At 40.3% G+C, this 23,050-nt stretch overlaps 1 protein-coding gene across 1 annotated transcript in view; it reads right to left on the bottom strand.

The window, feature by feature from the left end:
* DPP10 (dipeptidyl peptidase like 10) overlaps positions 1-21,302 on the bottom strand; it is a 350,176-nt gene extending 328,874 nt beyond the window's left edge. Inside the window, exon 1 of the mRNA XM_042877726.1 lies at positions 21,241-21,302. The gene's annotated coding sequence lies outside the window, so the exon portion shown is untranslated. The remainder of the gene's footprint in view (positions 1-21,240) is intronic.
* Between the last annotated feature and the right edge of the window lie 1,748 nt (positions 21,303-23,050).

The following is a 23,050-nucleotide window of genomic DNA, read 5'->3' as shown; positions in this document are numbered from 1 at the left end:
TAAAGCTTTAGATTTCTGTATAACAAAAGCCAACAAACTCAAGTGCTCTCAGATATCATCTATGTACTGAACCATTCTTGTTCTAAGCGGTCTGAACAGAGCTGAAGGAGATAGTTTTTTCCCATCTTGAGCCACAAAAATGTCCTTTTTTTTTAATATCCCCCCTAGAAATTATATATATTCAATATATAATTATATATATTCAATACATATATTCAGTGCTTATATACATATATATATATATGTGTATATATAATATGCATGCACGCATGCAAAAGAGGCGTGTTTCTTTTCAGTTTTCTTTTCATAAATGTTTGACTTCAGTTTATTTTCAGAAATACACTAATCAAATTAAATTATCAGAAGATAATTATTTTTTCACAAAATTATTAATGAAATAAAGCATTCACTACTTTCATGATTTCAAAGCTTTTTTCTCATATTTCACAAACAAGGCAATGCACGGAAAGCAGTGCACTCTCATATTTACAAATCTGGATGTTCCAGTTATGCAATTGTGTCACAAACATTTTCCCAGATTCACAGTAGCACCAAATTCCATAGATTCTAGTGGGAAATTCAGGCACCTAAAAGTAGGTCAAATTAAGTTATCAGCTACTCTATTATTTTCTTGGAATCACTTTGGCACTTTAGTTAAAAGAGAGCTTCAATTGACATGCATAACTATCCATGATTTAAAGCATTCTCTCCTGAGACCTTGTCCATATCAGAAAACATAAAACCATGCTGAAGCACCCTTGGATGCCCTGGCATCCTTGGAAACCCACATCCTGGGGATTTCCAAAGGCACAACAGTGCTTTAAACTTTATCCCATTGGTTTTCAATAGAGTGTAAATCACATTTTGGATTTCTGAAACTCCAAACAAGTAATTGTTTCTTCAACATCGTTTCTGCAATTTGGAAAAGTCAATTTAAAATAAATAAATAAATAAATAAACACACCATAAGCGAGAAGTGTAGAATTTCACGATTGTTCATAATAAACATTTACATCCAACTTCTTCTCCCAGAAATTCACCCTCTTCACTTCCTTTCTATTTAAAGTGACAGACACAAAAAATCTAAAAGCATGCTAGGAATACATCACCCAGTCTACTCCTTTTATCTTTTTAAAGTAAGAAAATAAACGTTAGTACAAAGCAGATGAAAAGGAATATGGGAAGTCATGGAAGCAGCTCAGCAACAGAGCCCTGAATACACCCTCACACACTGGTAGCACCAGAGCAAGGTGAGGGACTTTATACATGTGCCAAGAAATCTTGACCACCCACACAACAAACCGCAAGAGGTGTTTGATTACTCTTCAAACCTGACTGCCAGATCCAGAGGGAACATTCCATGGCCCCAGCAGATATGGAAGGGTGTAAAGCTGCAAGTTTGTTTCCACATTTTTCTGACAAAATGTTTGCAGCTACTCGGTAACTGAAAAAGGCAGGAGGGACTCCTAGGGCACAGACTCCCACTCTTGCTCTGTTTATCCAAGCAAGACAATTTGGGGCTGACAGCACAGCTGTGCTCCCTTTGGAGGGTCTCTGAGATCTCTGCATGGACGCATGCTGAGCAACATCATATAGTGAACTCTGGGGCTCAGGGATTTTGAAGCAAAACTATTTGCAAATAAAAATAAATGCCTCAGTCCTATCACAGGGCCTAGAGAAGACTGTGCAACCCATTTAGGCAATAGTTATATGCACTTCCATTCTCCAAAGCCTCTCCCAGGTAGCATGTCTTTGATCTTCTGTTTCTGAAAAGACAGTGTGCTGACAAGAGTGTTTAGGAATGATCCTAAAGTGCTTTTAAAGGATGACACTGTGGAAATAAATAATGCAGATTTTTCTTGAGTGTTTCTTTAGTACCTCAGCTTCCATCTAGTGAATGTTTTTATGAGTGCTCACCTGTACAACAGGCTGTGCTCTCCACTGAGCATTGTGCCCAAATGCCGTTTGCATGTTCTTCCAGTGCCATCATCTTATGCTTTTATGTCCCTGGTGTTGTCACATGCTGCCATACAAAGGATCTATATCTACACTGCTGGGCACAATGACTGCCAATGTTTGTACAAAAAAACCACACATCTTTGTAATTTTACATTTAATGTTATCTGAGGATTCAATAAACTCTGCAAAACCTGGAATGGTATGGATTTGGGAATAAACTATTCCAGAGAATTTTTAAAACAATCAAACAAGACTGAGCAATAACAAAACATAAGGTAACAGAACAGACATCACAGATCAGAAATTACAGCTGCAACAGATAATGCCAAAAAAATGTGTGGAAGCAGTTATATATGAATAGTTATATATGAAATTATTTACAAAAGAATTACACACAGTATGATACTGAGTGAATATATGATATCTTCTGATTATCTCTACTTGCCAACACATTTCACATCAAAATCAATTCACATTTCCTGCTGAAAATGCTTGATGCTCTGTTGCCAATTTGGGGGGTAAAATATTCCTTTTTAACACTTGCACATACACTATGGATCACACAGTAAGAAAAAGGCACAGATAGCACATTCTGTGATGTTTTTCTGACATTTTCTACATAAAAAAAGTTTTCAGTAGCTACTGCTACAGTTTACAATCCCTTGAAGTTTCAAAGAATAACAGCCTTCTAAAAATATTTTAAAACTCTCTGTCTTCACCTATTTTTCCTTACATCACGGTCTAGGAAGCCAGCCTCTGTGACAGGTCTGCTGGAGGCATCACAATTAAACATTTCATGATGCCTTAATATGTCTTGGAGGGCATGGATTACTGCACAGATGATATGAAATTAAACATTTTGGTTCGGAGATATTGAACAGTTTCATTTTATTTGGAAGAAAGCACCAAATTTTTTATCTCTTAGTAAACTGTTCTGAAATACTCCTTTGTCTCTGATTTTCATTGCACATATCCGCCACTGACATGGCAGGAGAGGAAATTGGACACTGGATGAGGCATGTGGGCTAAAGCATCAGCTGACTAATGCCAAGCCAGAGAAGGAAGGGCTGCAGAGGTCTCTACATTGCTGTCAGTGCAGCCAAAAGTGGGTATTTACACTCCCAAGGACCTCTGTGCTGCAGCCTGACCAGACTAACCAGATTCAAACATCATTAAACCAAACATGAAAGACTGCTGCCTACTGGACACAGGACTGGATGAGCCTCCAAGCAGAAAGTACATGATGCTACAAAAAGACAATTCAATATAATCTTGAGTATTTGGTTTTGAAAAGGCGATTCAGAGAGATGTCATAATGAAGGCTGCAGAATCAAGCTGGGGTATTTTATTCATCCCTTCTTGGAATATACAAACACCTGCCACAGATCAGCAAGGCAGGTCTACCTCCCAGCACTGCCAAAGCTGATTCATCCCAGACAGGAACAGACGGCTGTATGGAAAAGGCCTTGTAAAGTACAACAACCAGCCAACCTGCCAAGAAACCAGACATCCTTTGTGAAAAGGCTCTGGGTTACATTAGCTGACAATATCGTCCCCTCTGCTGTGTAGGCAGCAGTTCTTCATACACTGCATCTTTCCCTTCCACTGCAGCACTGCCCTTGTCAACCAAAGACACACTCCTTCTATTCAGCCTTCCTAAATCTCACTGATACGCAGTGAGTGCAATCTGCTGATAACATCTATGGTTAGTGTCTATTAAATGTCTCATAAAAACAACTTTTAAGCAGCTAATGAACTCCCTGTTCCCACCTAGATTTATAGTTTACATATTCAAAAATCCTATTTAACTATATGTTGCAGCACAGATTTATATTTCCTTTCCTAGCAGGTTCTGGTGTGCTATCAAAGCAAAGTTAAAGAGTGAAAATGGACATATATGTAATGTTGCATACTGTTCCTCCATGATGGCATGAAAACAATGAAAACACCAATTTCTGCTGAGAAAAAAAAAAAAGTATTACTTAATTGGTATCATTAAGGTAAGCTATACATTACGCTTTTGCCAGGAGCTAATGAAAACTGCAGCTAACTTATACGCAAGACCAATTTATAATACATGGTAGTGACAGGCTGTCATCTGATCCCTGCAGAAATCTACACCTGAGGACTGGCACCTCTTTTCCCACTTCATCTCACCTCAGGAGGTTCACAGAGCACATTTTTCACTCTCCTGCTTTTCCTGCTGCTTGTGCTGACAGTGACACAAAGGCACAGCACAAGCCAGTTTGCTTAGGTTCTAGTTTTAGAGAGTGTTGCATCAACCTTGATGTGGCACTGATATATAGATGCAGGGAATAACCACGTCGTAAATGGATTAACCAGATTAGTTATTAAACAGCAGGTTCTGGTGGTGCACAGTTATGAAAGGATTCCCTGAAAGCATTCCTTTACATAATACCTGTCTTTGGCCTTCAACTTTGGTCAGCCTGGGAATATGCAGCAAGCAAGAAAATGGCTTGACTGGGGCAAACTGGGAGCCCAAAGAGTCAGATCAGTTCAAGGAGCAACGTGGGGCTCAGCAGAGAGAAACCCCACTGCCTCTCATCACAGGGAGTCACCACCGGGAACGATCATCACATCTGAAGTACACCCAGCATGGCGCATCATGTACAAAAATGGGTTTCAGCCCTGCAAAATGAAATTGTAGGTGTTTCCTTCCTCAACACTCATTTACTAAGGAAAAGCAACCTACCTGGACCTCAGAAGAATCAAGACTCCAGGTAGGAGCTGAATAGTTCTTCCCACAAGCTCCAAAGGAATGGCAAGAGTTCATGCAAAATCCCTTTTTTTCAAATATATTCTAACTACCTCTGAATAGTCTCTCACTCAATGGGTAATTTTGATTTCTCAGTCTTCTCAAGTACACTAGGGAGCTTAGATTTCCCTCCTGAAGCAAGACCTTTAAAGGAAAATACCCTTACTAATTTGTACATCGATTTCTTGGCATTTTCCAGCAAGCCCAACCATCTCCCTTTTGTCTGGCAGGTGAAATAGGGGTGTAAAGCATAATATCATTGTTGGGCACAACAAAATAATGATTGTCAGTATCTTTAGTTGTGCTGTTCTATAATCATTTCTATGCTGTGAAACATTCTTTGCATTTCAAAGCTAAGCATCCATATTTTAAGCAAAATTAAATGCATGCTTCTAATGTACCAAGGGCATTACTTTAAGCAATTTACAGACAGTTGCAGCTCTGACTCCAGATAAGCACTTCCTTCGTTCTTGAAATGCTTAACTAAGAGGATGAGTTATACTTAACTCACTGCTGCTCTTTATCTGGCCCCTGCTTTTGTGTTAGATCAATATGAATGCTGCGAGACAAAAGGAAGATAATCAGATTGTTATTTCGCATTAGTGAGCCTACATGATGATGCCATTTAACTGCATTTAGGAAAATCTTTTTGTTTATATGCGTTACAATCCTGAACATAAATTAATGCCATCTCCCTAGCCAGACAGTTCCAGGTGAGCATCAACAAAGCTACCTTGAAAGACTGTATCGCTCCTTAAACCTTTATGAGAATGACATGACTGTGTGACAACCGTTTTCTTGCAAACACCTCCTTCTGCATTAATAGGACATTCACGGAGAGAACAAAGTAGTTAAACATATGTAAGGTCATTTTTTGCACTTTGAGGTCCCAAGGTTGGCGTCCAGCTGATGACCCAACAGGACATGGAACTCCTATAGGCACTTTGCCAACCAAAGGGATAATTCAGAAACTCCAAACTATCCCAAATGACACTGGATACTCATGTCCTGTCCCTCTTGTCTTTTATGATGATCTGCTCAGGGTTAGGGGCCATTTCTTCCCTGTTTTTATGTCAATTTACATATAATAAACATCAGCACTGCTTGCACCCATCTAAGCAGAAGGACAGGCAGGCCTGTGAAAGCTTTGGACTGGATGAGATAGAAGAGAAAAAGTAGTGTGTGCAGTCCAGAGGTACTACTGGCCTCACCATCAATCCACTTACAATCTTCATAAATCATTTCCCTCTCTGCATCTATTTTCTTTGCTGTTTAGCATGTAGATACAGCTATTTAGGAGGGCCCTTGTAAGCAGAAGCAATCACTGACTTTGGCTAAAAAATAGCAGTAACCTGAAAAAATTTATATCCTGGGCTTTCCTTTCTCACATGAAATAAATTACTAATAGCAAACTCCTCCAGAACCTCAAATTTCCATGTGGTTTCCCATAAAGACAAATTGCCTTGGTCAAAAATGAGCCCAAACCCCCTGACAGTTGCCAACTTCTGGAAGGTTCGCAGTAAACTAGATCTCACTCTCTGTTATGAAACTGTTAACAAAAAAAAAAAAAAAAAAAAAAAAGCTGGAATAAGAATCCATAGAGCCTTAAATTCATTTTGTATCAGATTGAATTAAAGCATCTCAGTAATTAAAGACATGAAAGTTGTAATCACTAATGACAGCCTTCTGCAGAGCAGCACGGGGGTGGCAAAGGCACAAGCCACATATCTCTTCTAAAGCAGCAGGCCAGCTTGGGACAAAAACTCAGTTTGGTGACCTGGTTGCTAATTCCACCACAAATTCCTCGTGGAGAGGTAATACATTATTTGCAAGTATTCCATTGTTGGAGGGATTTTTGTGCTGAAGTCTCTGTCTGCCTGCAGCTCATCCTATTTGCCTGTCTCTGCTGCTCATGCATAAGCATGACTTCCAGATATTCCAGAGCACAGCTTTGCAGTAGGCAAAATTAGGCATCTTTGTAATTAAAGGCTTATTAAAGATTATATATATGCCATTATTAATCTGCTTGAAAAACTCACCTTCAGTTTTGCCTCCCTGGACAGCTGCTGAGTACTGCCCAATATGCCCCTTACAGCCGTGCCTGCATTATCTGCTTCTGTACAAATCCTGTTGCTGTTGAAAATTTTTGCTATTTCTGATGAAATATTCCAACTATCTGAATTGCAATGCACATACTTATGCAGAGCTACACAGTGTAGGCAATTCCTTCTTTTCCAACACTAACTTACATGACTTTTCCCCTTTACAGAAGAGAACACAGTGCACAGATGCTCAGTTTCTTTTGAACATCATTTGTTTCTCAAAATAAAATAAAATAAAATAAAATAAAATAAAATAAAATAAAATAAAAAACAATTCATTTCCTGTACACTTGCCAGGCAGAGACAAGGCAGGGTTGCACAAAGGGCTGGATGGGCTCAAGCAGATACAGCTGGAAGGAACATCAGCACTTGTTCATGCCACAGACTACTCACGCCATCTTAAAAAGCCAGATGAGGGAGAAAAATAGACTCAATCTAATACCAATGTTAAATACTGATCAGAAGCTGAAAAATTACGCCATTTTCATCAGAGGAATACAAAATATTGCTTCTAGTTTCTGAAGTCTCCAGTTTCCAGTGAAAAACTAAAAATATCCTCAGGACTGTCATGGGAGTGAATCTAAAGAAATGAGGTGACTATTCATGAGCAGTGCCTTGCCTTTAGAAGATATCTGGCAGTATTAAAGCTTCAGAGTGGTTTTTGACTGCAACACTCTTCTGGTCCACTTCTGAAAAGCTTGTAAGTCTCCTGCTGCCACTTTCACCCAACAAACAAATAGATGAGGAAGATGGAAAAAGAAGGAGTATTTACTTTTAAGAGGCATTCAAGGCCAGACTGGATGTGGCTCTGGGCAGCCTGGTCTGGTGGTTGGTGACCCTGCATATAGCAAGGGGGTTGAAACTAGATGATCATTGTGGTCCTTTTCAATCCACGCCATTCTATGATTCTGTGATTTTACGATGTCTCCTCATGCCCCACGGCATTAAGTCAGAGGAACAGGCTGTCATGTCTGAGTTACACAACCAGCTTTGAGATTTCTTGTTCATTTTAGAGCAAAAAATGAAATATTTACAGCCTTTAAATCTCTAAGTCTTCAAAAATGTAAAGTATACAGACAACTCCTACTTTGAACAGTTATCAGAATAACCCATGCTCAAAACACATGATGTTTTTATCCCCTGTGCTTTTCTTAGTATATCTCAATTTACATCCCATTTTAAGTCAAGTCCTGCCCTTAAGTCAAGTCAGAGAAGCATTAGTTTTTGGTGTCACACTACTCTGAATCTTAGCAGTGAGAAGTAATGTGGGATTGCTACTGAAGCAAATGCTACTCATTCTACCCTTGGTTTGTATCAACTTGATGATCATATTAAAGGATGCAATATCGAACCTTTCAACTGGATCATGAGATGCACTTTAAATTCAAGACAAATTCTCTACCATTTGATTTTCACATACATGAATCTATATTAACAACTTCTATGTAAAGACCCATTTCAATTTTAGACAAAAATAGAAAACTTACAGTTCTAAAAGACCCAATGTAAAACATGCAAGAACTCTGAAACAATTCTTCATAAAAATCTATGTTGAACTCTTCTCACCCCTTTTAAATATCTTTAAATCTAAATAAATCTCCATGGGAGATAGTGCTTACTCTTTGGACTTTATAGCCTCTGAGATAAGTTAGCCCAGCATTTTTTCAAATCTTGATCTGTGGAGAACAGGCATAGTAGAACCCAGTGGAATAGTACATCCTCATACACAGTGTAAAAGCTTGGATCTTTTTTTTTTTTTTTTTTAAATATATATATTTTTTGCAAGCGCTCTATCAGAGAAGTCGTACCACAGATGAACTCCCTGACTCTTCACTTGCAATAGCTATGGCTGCTTCATACCCCAGCCAACAACCTAGGAAGGAAGAAAGGGAAGGAGAGAAAAGGAAGGAAAAGCATCTATTATTGCCACAACTGAAAGAATTCTCAAATCAGTTTCTACTGTAAGCATTCCTGAGCTGAAGGACTTTTCATTTCTGCAGATTTTTTATTTAGCAACAACAAAAAGCTGAAAACAGCAAGCTACAGCTGTACGCCAGCTTTGATATGACCTCTGTTTTTCAAGCTAATTTAGCCTTCTGTGAGACTGCATTCTAGAATTTGCATTGTAGAAAGTTTAAATAACCCAAATTATCAAGGAAATGCTTGCTGCATGTCAAAGACAGATCTGATGTACAAACTTTATTTTGCTTATGAACTGTCAGACCTATTTAAAGGATTTAGGATGTTAAAATGTTTGGCTGTTGTAACACATATCTATGAAACAATCTGGCTTCAAAGTACAACTTAGAAGCTTCTATTTATAAATATTTAACTGAAATATTAATATAAAAAAGGGCAAGATCTCCTTCATTTTTCCCCTCATGAATTTCTCTTCTGTTTTTCAAAACAGCTCATCAGAATAGCAACTTCTATTTTTTAATATAAGCATCCATTTTAGAAAGGCTTTTGCAAACTTCCTGTTTAACAATACATGACATGGCATTCAAGTCCAGTGGTTCTCCTTCCCACAGTTTGTACCTCCAGCCCAGTCCCATCACCACCCCAGCCTTCATGCCAGCCTTTTCCTCCTCAGAAGCCAGGAGTCCTGCAGAGGGCCATCAGCTCTATTGCTCCCTGCCCACACGAGCACCACTTTAGGTTTAGCTGCAGAAGACCTAACTTCCAGCCCTGGGCAACCTCCAGAGCAGACCTCACCCAGAGAACATTAAGACTGTCCCACCTGTCAAACTACTGATCTTCATCACCCAAGAGCCACCTAGTTAAATGTGATTAAGGAGAAGAAATCAGTGGGAGTTGTCACACACAAAACCATAAATTCACTCACTGTTTTGTGTTATGTTAATGAGCTTAAAGACCCATATTTTATCAGCATGCTACTATAGCATGCATTACAGAAGTTTTGTATTCCTCCAGCACGTTCAGTATTCTGCAGAGAGATGATGTATCCAATAGGCCCAAAAGTCACTTAATAAGATTGCATGGCACACGTTGATTATACTGAACAACACCTTTCATTTCATCATGCAACTTGGATCATATCTTGCCTTTAGGGGAAGAAGTGCAAAATCTTTTTAAGTCGACACTAAATATAAAACTACATTATTAATAAACATAATTCAAACTCTTCCAGTGGAGACCTCGCCTGACAGATTTTCCAACTCTGTGGCATTTGTCACTGGAAGACAAGCAAATCAATCAAATGTGGTTGGATAGGGAAAATTTTCATTTGATTTCTTGCTTACTTTTTTAATCTCTCCTTTGCTCCCCATCCCCTCCACTATTATACTTTATATATAGAACTTACTTCCTCCTTATTTCTGATCATATTCTCTCTTCAGAACAGGTGAATGCAAATAATACAAAACCTGGCTGAAACACTAAAAAAAAAAAAAAAAAAAAAAAAAAAAAAAAAAAAAAAAAGATAATATTTTGCTCAAAAAATGCTAAACATTATTCATTAGGATATTGTTTTTGAAAAATCCATTAAAGTTACCTAGGAACATTACGTGAAATAATCTGATTCCCAAAATTCATTTGGATTGCCAAAACCGCTACTGATGAAGACCAGAAATAAATTCATATAGGAAACTAGAGTAGAAGTGGTAATTTTAAAGCATAATGCTTATATGCAAGTTTCACATAGTAGTAATGAAAAGTAACCTCAAAAGACATTTGTTTTGACTTCTCCCATGCACAAGCACTGCCCACCCACCACAGCCCAGCAGAGTTCTCACTGAGACACATGAGCTGGAGGAAACCCAGCTACAGCTTCCTTTGCTTGTACAAAATAAAAGCTGCACTTTTGCTGCACCAGATAAAAAAAAGGGACTCAGCTGCTAATAATTTGGGTAATGAGAACTGGGGAAAAATGCATGAGCACTATGCTTTACCTGAGAGCTTAAAGCTGACCCACGGCTCACCTGAAAATTTGGCAACACACTCAATTCTAGGTGAAGTTTTGAAAACCATTCAGGTTTTGAGGAGGAGGGTGATATATTTTTCCCACCTCTGGCCTGTCCAGTTCAGGTATGATTTATTTTAGAGACAGTTACCTCACTTAAACCGCATAAATGTATTTTAATATGGGAATGCAGAGCTCACTTGTCCAGTTACTCTGTTATCTTAAAAAAAAAAAAAAGAGACTTTTGATACTGGCCTTAAAAATGAACAAGATGGGGGTTTGACCTGATCACAAAGATGTGCAATGCTTCTTCCCTTATCATGAGCAAAGAGCCTGTTAAGCCAGACATACAGCGTAAGGGCGCAAAGTGATTATTTACACACAAAGCAGATAATTAGTACAAATGAGGAATTCTGCTAAGGAATAAAATGCTCTCCACCCAGATGAGACAGCTGATGAGTCTCTGATGACTAGAGAGCTGTCATTCAGTGGGGAAGGAAGGGGTGACATGAGGCTATCCTTCATTTTGTGGAGTTTCTATCTTCTGATACCGCTTTTCCTTAGGGTTTAAACAAAATGTTGTCAGTGCCTTACCTCCTAAATATTCTATATCAGCTGTTGTATTTCAATTGCACTGAAATTAAATAGAAATCCTCAAAGTCTTCTCATCTTTAGCACTAGCTCCTTTGCAGCCTTCAGCGAGACATCAGTTTCTTTGCCTTGATGCCCACTGTCAAAGAGAATTAATTGCTCCTAACTGTTCATGCTGTTGGCACATGGCAAGAACTTGACTATTTCTTAAGGTGTTCTTTGGAAACGTTAATTGTCACCTAAGGAAAATTCTAAATGTTGCAGGACTTGAGTCAGGAAACCACATGCAAGGATACTTCCGAAGAGTATGAAATTTGACCATTTGACTTTGGGATTAGGTTATTAACCATATAAAGCCGGTCTATTATACAGCTTTCATAGCCATCAGTGTTCTCCATAACTCATGAAAAGTGAATTAGTTATGTTAAAAAGTAATTAATTTAGAAGAGTTAATAGTATGGTTTCAGTACATCTTACTATCTTCATTTTCTTGCATTTTCATTTGCAGTATATTTTCAAAAGTCATACTGAGAAAACACCAAGAAACCAAAATTTAATATTTTCAAGTAAAACCCCTCACTGAAAGCAGTTACGCTGTTTTATCTTTTTCCTACCCTTTTCTTTTGAAAGTTTCATCAGCTCAGCTCATTACCACTACCTTTTGATCTACATGAGAGTCCTCAGCTTGAAGTTGAATGAAAAATACAATTGAGAAAAGTTAGCACAAAGTAAAGCAGGATCCTGGGACTGGATCTTATTGACAACCCTGCTGCCATTGCCAGTAATTTGAATTGTCACATTTCTCTACTCTGTGAAGTAAATAAGGGTTCATTTTTTGACACGGCTCTACTTCAGTTACATTTTGAAAGCTTCCAGCCATTAACAATGGCATTTAACCACTAGCCGGCAGACAAGAACTTTGATGCTTCCACAAATCTTTTGGCTTACGAACATATATTTGACAGCTTTAGGCCCAGAGGTAGAGGACAATCAGCCCCACTCTGGATATTTTCTTGGAAACTCAAATATTGGAGACAACAATGAAGAAAAAAGAAAGCAGTGTGCTTGGTGTACAGTGACAACACCTTGCAGGACTGGCCTCACTCATAAAGCACTCACTCCGTAATGCATTGAGTGCTTATAATTGATTAATGACCTACAGCATCTCAACATTTTACTGTTACCAAACATCAACAGAAACATTTCCATTAGAAGTCTTCGATGGAAGAAGTAGCTTGTATCCATCTTGTAATGACCACCATATGCAACACAGCTCTCCATGTCAGAGGGGATGTTCATTACTGTTCAGTAGTAACTTCATTAGACACGAAGCCAAGAGAATCTACACACTACATTCAAGTAACAGCCAGCCTTTCCCATCCCTTTATTTACAGTTTGCATTTATCTTTCAATGTTCCAATATGCAACTTTTCTGGGATATTTCCTCTAAGATATTTTATCGCTTGTTTACAGAAACTTAGCTACTATATCAAACCCTTAAAAGACATATTTACTCAGCTACTTCATTTGGAACATGTTTTCTTTTACATCTGTTAATCTACACTGCACTTTTTGCAGCAGGATTGTAGCTATTCAATAATTTAAGTTGTGACATTATGAGACTATCAAACATTCACAGCACTACCCTGGAGAACTCTCACATTATCACATACTACAAGCTATACTGATAGCTATTCTACGCATCATTTTAAAATGTTAAAATGTAAATGCAAGTTGTGTGAATGTGGTCACACAGGCAGTCACTAGAAGAAGATATTAAAAAGAAACTAAAATTTGTGCTAAACTGTAATGCTACTAATTTCCCTCCATCGCTCTAAACTTCGATATTATTGAGAACTGATCCGCCAGGTTACAGATACACATGCCTATTTTATCCACAGAAACAAGATAGAATAAATAGTAGAAAACAATGAGCACATTGCAGCACTCTCCAAAAAATAATTGAGCTGAGCAAGAGCAATGATTGAGAATCGTCGGTGTTTTCCAAAATACTGCAGCTTAAAAATAAAATTCTGTCCAAAAATCTCTGTATCAGTTGAGGGCAATTTTCCAAAGCCTTGCAATGCATTTTTTTCTGCAGTATGGGCAACATTCATCAAATGGGAGCATACAGCACTTTCTTTGATTACAGTTTAAAAAAGAAACGTAAAAATCTTGAGACTCAAATGATTTTTTCACTCAAACTCATTTTTGTTTCTATCGGATGTAACCCATGCCAGCTTTATTTTGAACTCAGAGTACTTAGAGGGTGACATACATACAGAAAAAATGCATTTTTGTCAATCTTTCTCAACCTGAGGAGTCTGCTTTTGAAAATCCTGCAGTGAGGACTTTTTTCTGTATCAGAATTTGATGCTAAATCATTTTCAATCATTATAGCTTTGGAGATTAAAAAAAATATTTTTCAGGGGAAAAGGAGATAGATTACTTGAAACTTAAAAGCCTTATCGAATATTCCAAATACAAAGGTTGATATGTTCCATAAAAGTGGTTTTAATTACAGGAATCTTCTTAGGTAGGGTGACCCAAATTCTTGATTGGCCTAGCTCTCTTGCAGCATCAGCAGAGTTACTTCAGCAAGCAGTCTGACACAGAATGCTTATTCTGAACACTTTGCCTGCAATTGCAGACACATTTACTTCACGCAACTCCAGTCTCGTACAACAATTTGAGGTGTTCCAGGTACACACGGCCAAGTCAAGGACTTCCAAAACCATCAAACAGCACAAAGCAGGCCCAAACTGCCCCGTGCCCTGATTTGGCACCTCTGGGTGAAATTCTTCACCTACAGTTCCAAGATCATTACCAAAATAGAGAAATCAATGCAGCTTGGTTATAATTAAATGAGATGTGTACCTTCCCCAGTATGACCACCAACCACTGGGTGTTGAAAATCACAGCAGCACACTGATAACCAAGGAACCTAAATGAAACAACTATCTAAAAATGATTTTCCTCATTTCTTAAGAGTCTTGAACAGTGCTCAGTGTCATTACAGCATGCTGGCAAGGTTTTCAGAATTATGAAATATTGCCAAAGTGTTTGTATCTGAAAAAGGCATTAGCTGCTTGATGGACTTCTTCAGTAAATGTGACCTCATTTCAGATGCAGAAGTCAGGAAACATTTAGAGAGGATCAAATACTATAAAAACAGAAAAACACCAGTATTTCCTTAATTATTTTATGGATTTGTTTTCACTGAGCTTTTGTTTGCCCTCTGCAAATATTTGCATAATCGAGTTTCAGAGACATTAACGCTCCCAGAAAACACATTACAGCTGTTGAATTTTAAAGCTGAGATTTTTCAAACTCCAGACCAAACCTATACAAAAAAAAAAGGTGCTTGTGAATGCAAACTGAAATCTTTCTGAAGACAAGTGTGAAGAATTCACAGCTCAAAAGTTATCATGGGGAAAAAAAGAGTCATCAGTACCATCTCTTTGGGCTTTAACAGATAAATCCTTGATTATAGTGACCTCCAGAAGTCAGATACCTTTGTCTGAAAAATCAGGGAGAAATATTTACTGTGTGGACAGTCCTGTTGTCTCCAAGTTGAAAGCAAAGAGCAAACTGAGTCTAACACTTGTGTGATGAAGACAGCTCAAGTAGGAGTCAGACACATGCCATCAGCAAGCACACCTCTACGGTCTTTGGAGTGCTTCCATTCACTTTTCTTCCTCTTCTTGTTACGACTGACTCAGTATTTTTGTAGCACTTGTCATCCTTTCCATTTTTCTTCCTTCCCCTCCACCCATAGCTCTACAGAGCAGCACAGGGACAAAGCTACAGTCTGACTCTTCCAGCCTGACCTGACTAAGGCCACAGTTGTTCACTTGGAATTGCTGGAGTTGGAAGAGACCCTTAAAAGCCATCTGTTCCAACTCCCCTGCAATGAGCAGGGACACCTGCAGCTCAATCAGGTGCTCAGAACCTCATCCAGCATGATGCTTGCATCTCTCTTATGCAAACAACCTACAAATATTTGCAGAAAGCTTCCCTCCACCTCCAGAAGGGAAACAGTTAAATGGCAGTTTGCTTTAATTCCATGGGAAAACTCAAATGAATAGGAGCTTAATCTCTTCCTGGCTGAACACTCCTAGCATCAGCGGTAACACAGTACATGAGTCTGCCCCAGGTCCCAGTTTTCACCTTCACCCATTAGACACTGAGTCCTGTACCGAAAAGGTCAACTAAGTGATTATTGACATATGCATAAATTGCAGCAGGAAAACTTTTAATCAATTGCTGCAGTGCTGCTAAGATGCTTTTATGGGTTCAGATTAGCAGGAGAGGGGAAAAAGGATCCTTGCAAGCAGCAGAAACCAATATGTCCCAGTAGGAGATGATGCTCTGCCATTTCCTTCCACCCTTGTGGAGAAGCAAGGTTAGGACAGAGATTTGATACACTGCTTGTCCTGCTGCTCAGCAGCTCATGCTGGGTGGGCTTCAGTGTATCTCTTCTCTGCAATTCCCCAGCCCCTGCCCAAACTCCATCCTTTAGCTACATAAATGTATGTATATACATATATTTAAAAAAATGAAAGTCAGGAAAATCAGTGGTAGGGCTTGGTTCTCACTCGAGGATCTGTAAAAGCTATTTTTTAAAGCGATGCTCACTTCTGCAGGTCACCTCCACAGCAAACGTGAAGAAAAATGTTTGTGGCATTAATCCTGCACTGACAGACAGATGTGGCCTTCAAGCTGAGTTAAGTGTTCAGTGCTCTTAAGGGAAGAAAATAAGTGATTTCTTTTAGATATATAGCTTAATTGGGAAGTCAGGGATTCTCCTGCCTAAGCAATTGATTTCACAAAAGAAGAAAGTTTATTTCAGAATATAAACCTGCTGTTCATCTCTAAGGCCCAGAGAAAAATTAGCTGGGGGACTGATGCTTGCCTTATATTGCTGAAACCACAGGTCTTAGTGCATAAATAAGGTTGATAAACCAACAACATTTAAACAAAGCTTCTTTGTGGTTTGGGTGTGCAGAGCACACCAAGGGGTCAGGTCACCTGTTGCCATTTCCCCCAGCACAGGGGGACTCAGCCCCCAGCAGTGACATCTGACATAGAGACTTTCCCTTCAGCTTAACAGGCTTTGGTTGTGGAATCGTACAGCACATGATATCAAATTCTGAAGCTGCAGAAAAATAAAGTAACCTAAACGCTATCCTTTAATATAATAGCATCAATTTGTCCATGCTTAGCAAGCTATTAGGCACCTCCACGTCTACTGCTGTAAATCACAGGAGCAATGCATGTTCCTGTTAACCAAACAGCCTTCATTTTCATTTATCTGCAATCTTGTTAACATAAAAATATGTAGAAATACATGAGCAGAAATGTCACTGAGTTACTGTATCTGACATCATTTACACACAAAGGCAGCTCAGCTTTCACAAGAAGCAATGGGCATACTGTTATTACTGGAATAGTAATTTTTATAAGCTACATCAACTAAAACATTACAGAAGAACTTTAAAACAATTTATTATTTTGAAGATAATAAGAACTTAATGTTGATATCGCCACTGCCTCTCACAGTGTTAAACCACTACTACACAGGTAGCTACATTTGGGCCAAGAATACCAAGATAACTTTTGTATGCGGAAAAAGTTGTATGACTATGAACATCACTTCCCCAGCAAACTTATTATTTCAGTTTCTGTTACTACAAACATATTTAGTTGGAAGACAACATGCAAATCATATCATGCTCAATTTAAGAACAAAATACTGAACAAGGTAAATGCAGAATTATCTTTACATGTTTATAGTAGAACAGTTTTGGACTAAAGAATGAGAAAGCTGAATTTCCCTGTGATTTGGGGCTGTGAGTGATAGATGACACTTTCCTGAAAGGACACCATATCTTAAGTGGCTCTTGAGAGAATCAGACTTAATGCTGTATTTCTAAGGTAATGATTTATGGTAGGAAAATTATTATATGATTACAACCCATGAAAGTACTGACCTATTATTAAATACAATTTATTGTAGCATTCATGTGCTTTTGTGTGTATTACTTTTAGAATGAGTGCCTTCACTCAGGTCCCAGCATTGTCGTTAAGTTAGAAGCTAAAAATTGCATATGTATTAGAATACCATGGCATGCATGTGTGTGACTATATAATACACGCATAAAATCTACAGCACAGAATCAGTATACATAAATACTTCAATATATGTGAGTACCAAACAGCTCTTCTCTAACTGATTTTAAGTTTTTACAAAAGGAGAAGGACATTAAAAGTAAAATGTTTTGAAAAGTCTATTAACCATTGATACATGCAAGGAACAGCCAACAAACAACCTGTCAGCAGGTCTGCAGCTGGCAAAATACAATTAAAACACACCAGTGCCTCCTCTCAACCCAAATTCAATCAAAACCATTTCACTGGATATGGATGCAGAGGAGCCCAAGATGTTTTAATGAAAAAGGATTCATAAAGGTGCCTGGAGCACCTTTATCAAGTTCCACCATTGGTGTCCCCTAACTGCTTGCTACATACTTCCAGGGAGATTCTGAGGAACAAGATAATCACAAGGGCACACACCTAACACTTACAAAAACAGAAATATTTACTTTCTTCTGCAGCTGGATTTTGAGACAGACGCTCCCAGCAGCTGGGCACAAGCTGGTACCACCTGGCACGGCAATGTTCTCGTCCATTACTTTTTAAAGTATCGCTTTCTTATATATTATTAAGCTGCCATCAACTTCCATCCCGACAATATCCCTTGTGCCCTTTGTTATACATTATCCTGGATAATGTATAATTGTATGTTTGCTGAGATTATCTGTTAGTGACTCAGTTTTGATGTAACGGATTTCAAACTGTTCTCATTTTGGGGGATTTATTTCCCAAAAAGCTGACAGACCTGAACCATTCCCACACATGCACACTGTCTCTTTCATACACACCCTGTGGTCATACAGACACGAAGTTTCCTGACATCTCAACATGAAAAGCATTACTGAAATGCTATTCTCTTTTAAATAAGTGCTAACTATCAATAGGGAAAGTGTCAGTACAGCACTGTTCATTCATTACTGTTAAAACATGACTATGACATATCCAAAATGTAAATTTCCTGATAACGTCCCCCAGATGCTACTGAATGCTGCTGCAGAATTTCTGCTAAGGGCAAATCTGCATTTGCCTTTTATAGTTTACAATCTAAAAGCTAATGAATAAATAAAAGTGAAAGGAAGGCAAAGAAGGGAGAGTAAAAGGGTATAACATACATATTATATTACACAGTAATTACGTGCTTCTGAGATGCCAATTACTAACTCCTGCCATGATCCAGCTCGCAGCCAGATCGATATGAGGTGGATAAAGGCAGAGAGCCATGAGCTGGTAGAGAATGTTTTACTATTTGAGATGGGGAAAACCGCAGAAATATCTACTTAACTCTTCTTGTTCTTGTTGTTAAGTGCAAATCATAGCCCTGACTGCGTTAAAAGCAAGGCAGAAGTATTTCTCTTCTGCCATACCCATAATTTCTGTGCAAATGATTGATTTGAAAGAGTTTTTAATGCTAAGAATTCTTTCCCGGTTTTGGTTACTTCTTTCTTTTTTTCCCTCCAACAAGGCAAATTATCCTTTAACCGACATTTCCTCTGTGGCAAAAAGCAATCAATCAACCATTTGGCCATCTGTACAATATCAGTGTGCTCAGCAACAGCGTGATGCTCCTAAACTGCTCACAGCATTGATACAGGGAACTGAGAGCATACAGAATAAAGCCATGTTCATTGCCTAGGGGACTCTAGACTGCAGCCATACAGCAGTGAGGCGGGTGTTTAGTGTTTCCATCCAGACCCTAACAGTTTTTGTTACAGCTCTCAGAGTAAAGGATCACTACTCACAGTAGTGCCAGCCAGGTGGTAAGAGATGAGGCCCTTTCTGCTGCAAAAAGGCTCAGAGGTAAGAGGCAGCTTTAGGAGATTTTGCATCTTTGAGCTGCTTTTTTGCCCTGGGCTACATTGGATTTCCTTTGTCAGCTCATCGGTGTATGACTACAACTACTCTGGATGCAGCACAGCCCATCCCTGGGCTCTGGGATGCAGAAGCAGTTCCCCTCAGTCAGCACAGATGAGAGAAGAGCGTCTACATGTGCCCACATCCTGGGCAAGTACCCCACTGCTTTTGTGGGATGGCTCAAAAGTTCCAACAAATACTGTGAAACGAAGTTACATTAATCATAATACACAGGAGCTGAGATGCCATTCGTTTCTGTTTGGAGAGAAACATAAATCATAACAAAAAGGGGAAAAAAAATCTCATTCCAGTAGGTGTGAAGTTTTTATGTAACCTTTTTTTCTTTCATTTTCATAATTTCTGGAATCAGTGCTGCTTTTTGGCAAGATACAATTAATATGTAATTTCTATCTGTCTGGTCACTAATAACATAGTTTAGAAATAATTTCCAACGTGATGCCCTCATTACCATGGGGCAGCTCCTACCCATCATACAGACTTTCTCCGGCAATAGCTACCTACTTAGCATGAAAGCACTTGAAACTATTCATCAAGCACATTTTACACCTGACACATTGAATTAAGAGCAGAAAAATGAGATGGTTTTCTAATGGTATCAATATTACCATGCTGGTTGTAAAATGGACTCGTGTCTCAGAGGCTCTGATTCATGTTCTCCCTTTTTGAAGACTATTGACTTGTCTGAGTTGTGTTTTTTGTTGTTGTTCTTTTTCTTAATGGTATATTGATATTCACTGTTGCTGTTTGTTGTTGCTTTGCCTTAGAAGTCCTGTCAAGTGAATTTAATAAATGTTACTGCCAGTGAAAAATTAGCATTGGCTGCAGCAAGCATAGGAGAGGAATGCTGCCCAGAGCACGACCACTTCACATGGGTCCCCATACTTCCAGGGACAGATCCACAGAGGATGAAGCAATGTAACATTAAATATGTTGAGTCTTTGAAGTGGGCCAGGGCAACAGCAATTCATCACTCCCAATGACCTTGCACATTTCAGCATGAAATAACTGGCTGTTTATGGTATGATGGATAAGATTATGTGTTACCAAGAGGTCATTAGAACCACAGTTCAATCCCACTCCTTCCACAAGCCTACAGCATCCTTCATTACTAATCATATGCCATGGACTGCCAAACAGCCTATATGGAAACAACGGTGCCAACAGCAGCTTTACACCTCTAATCCCTTCTTTCCTCACAATATCTGCTCCCAACTGGATAATGCTCTGCTGACAGCCTGCTTGCTCCAACAGCATGACAGGACCAGCGCCCTGAAACCATGCAGCCCCCCAGAGCTTTAGGGAAACTTCTCAGCCTTTCACATCATTTTATGGAAACAAAATTAAAAACACAAGGTTTCTCTATGTTACATTTTTACAGCTAGAAATCGATCATCAAATGCAGGGTCGCTGTGTTATCAGGCTATTTCCAGAAAATAAAAACTAACAAAGCACTTAACTCTACAGCGACGGTTTTCAGTGAATACAAATCTGTTTAGGGATTTCATTTCACGTTACAGAGAGCAGCACGGACGCTCAGAAGCACCTTCCGATCGACGCAAGGCAGGATGCCGGGCACGGGGCAAGAGGCAGAGAGGAGAGACCATCCTGCCCACTATCCCGGTGACAACTCGGTCCGTTCTGTCCGCCTAAGGCCACTCCACCCCCATCAGGACCCTTAAACAACAACCTTTACCCCGAGCACCGCTGCTGGGAAGGCTGCAGCCCTCAGCTCCTTCGGGCAAACTTCGCGCGCGGACAGGAGATAGAGATGGAGCAGCCGCTGCCCCTCAGCCGCCCAACCGCAGAGCGGGGAGAACTTTCTCCTCGCCCTGAGCCCTCCACCCCTCCCGGTCCGGCCTTACCTTAGCGGCTCTGGAGGAATGGCACTGCACCTGGTGGTGGGACACCGTCGCCGTCTGGTTCATGGTGCCGGGCTGCCGCTCCGCGTCCCGAGGCTGTTCCGGGCTGAGTCGGGTTGGGATCGCCGCGAGCCGCCGCTAGCCGCCGCCTCGCCCTGGCGGAGCGTGCAGCTGCTGGCAGAGCTCAGCCCTCCGTTCTGCTGCCCGGAGTCGGCTCGCGGCCAAAAGTTCCTTCACGGCGCTCCCTCCGGTGCCGCCGCTCCCCTCGGGCTGACTGCAGCTCCCGGCAGCGGCACGCGAGCGTCAGCGCGCAGAGAGGCGCGAGCAGCGGCGTGACTGCCATCGCCGGCGCACATGGGATTCCAGCAGCCTCCGGGCTTTGGGAGGCACTGCAGCGGTTCCACGCTCTCCCCCCCTCCGCAATCATTGCAGCTCCGGCTGTGCTTCTGCCCGACTAACTTTTTGTGGGGTTGGTTGGGGTGCAGATTGGAAGCTTTCCCCGGCAGCCACCAAATGCTCCTCCACAGGTGCAGCCCCGAGCTGCAATCACAGCCAGAGGACCGTGATACGGCACACAGCATCCCCTGCAAGGAGGCAGAAACAAAATCACAACAGAGAAGATTTGCTTGACGTTTTCGGTTGTGCTTTGGGCAGCTCAATGAGCACCTGTGTAGGCATTTGTCCCAGCTAAGCATCTGCCCAGAGCTGTGGGTATCACACGTGGAATTCTGTCCCTGCAAGGGCAGAGAGATGGGCAAGCTGGGAGCTTGCTGCTGCCAGGGGTACAAAAGCCCCAAACGGCTGTGAGGCCTCTGAGCCACACCTGTAGCCCTCATCTGACTCCAGCTGTCAGCCTGAGCTCCTTCAAGTGGGGCTTACTGTCAGAAGATTGGATTTTCTCAGAAGGAAAACTCCTTACAACCATCTCAGATTTAATCTCTCCAAAGTAAAGCTTCATTTTGCACGCTGCAATTTAGACTCAAAGTCATCTCCAATGGAAGCCAACCATGGAGGGAAGGAGTCCCCACGTGCCCAGCTCCTGGGGCAGACACGGTCACCTCCAGGCACTGCACTGGGCCTGGCTGCCTGCCCACACACCCCATTTGCATTAACCTCCTTCACCTTATCGGATTTATTGGATTTTGAGCAATAAAAAACACATTTAGCAAGCACAGCGGGCTGAGCAGTGCTTTCTTTCCCCTCTTTCATACACAGACAGGAGTAAAGCTTTAATGGGTATGGTCTAGAGGGAGGTATCCCTGCACATAGCAGGGAGTTGGAACCAGGTGATCTTAAATGTCCTTTTCAATCCAAACCATTCTATGATGGTTCAGAAGACTGAGCTCACACCTCATTCAGTTGGAACTATGGATGTTTCTAAGCTCCTGTGGAAACTCTGTGTGAAGTTTTCTTGCTTGATTTTATGCTTCCCAGTGGCTGAGTTACATGAGCCACAAGAGCAATTTTAAGCCAACACAGAAATATTTTCCTTGCTAAGATAACAAAATAAGCAGTGTGGGTAAAAAGCTGCCAATGGGAGAGAAATGAGATCAATAATTTTCTGGCATTGTTTTTAAATGAACTTCTACACATTCTAATTTACCTATTCCTAGAGAGGACAGGTGCTGCTGATTAACCTCCTGCTCCAACCAGGTGCAATCTAATGGTAGCATGAACTTACCCCGGGGCTCAGGAGTTGTAACAACTCAATCAACACACCGTTCATCATTGCAAGCTATCTTAGGAGCACCTTGGATCAGTAGGGTGGGCTTCCATGAGATGCCAGCTGTCATCCTCCAGTGCTGCCATTCCC

The sequence above is a fragment of the Lagopus leucura genome, unplaced genomic scaffold, assembly GCF_019238085.1.
Source record: "Lagopus leucura isolate 7727_CA_CO unplaced genomic scaffold, USGS_WTPT01 Super-Scaffold_100019, whole genome shotgun sequence".
Taxonomy (NCBI): Eukaryota; Metazoa; Chordata; class Aves; order Galliformes; family Phasianidae; genus Lagopus; species Lagopus leucura.
The sequence above is the reverse complement of the archived record's forward strand: the minus strand, read 5'-3'. Positions and strand labels throughout refer to the sequence as shown.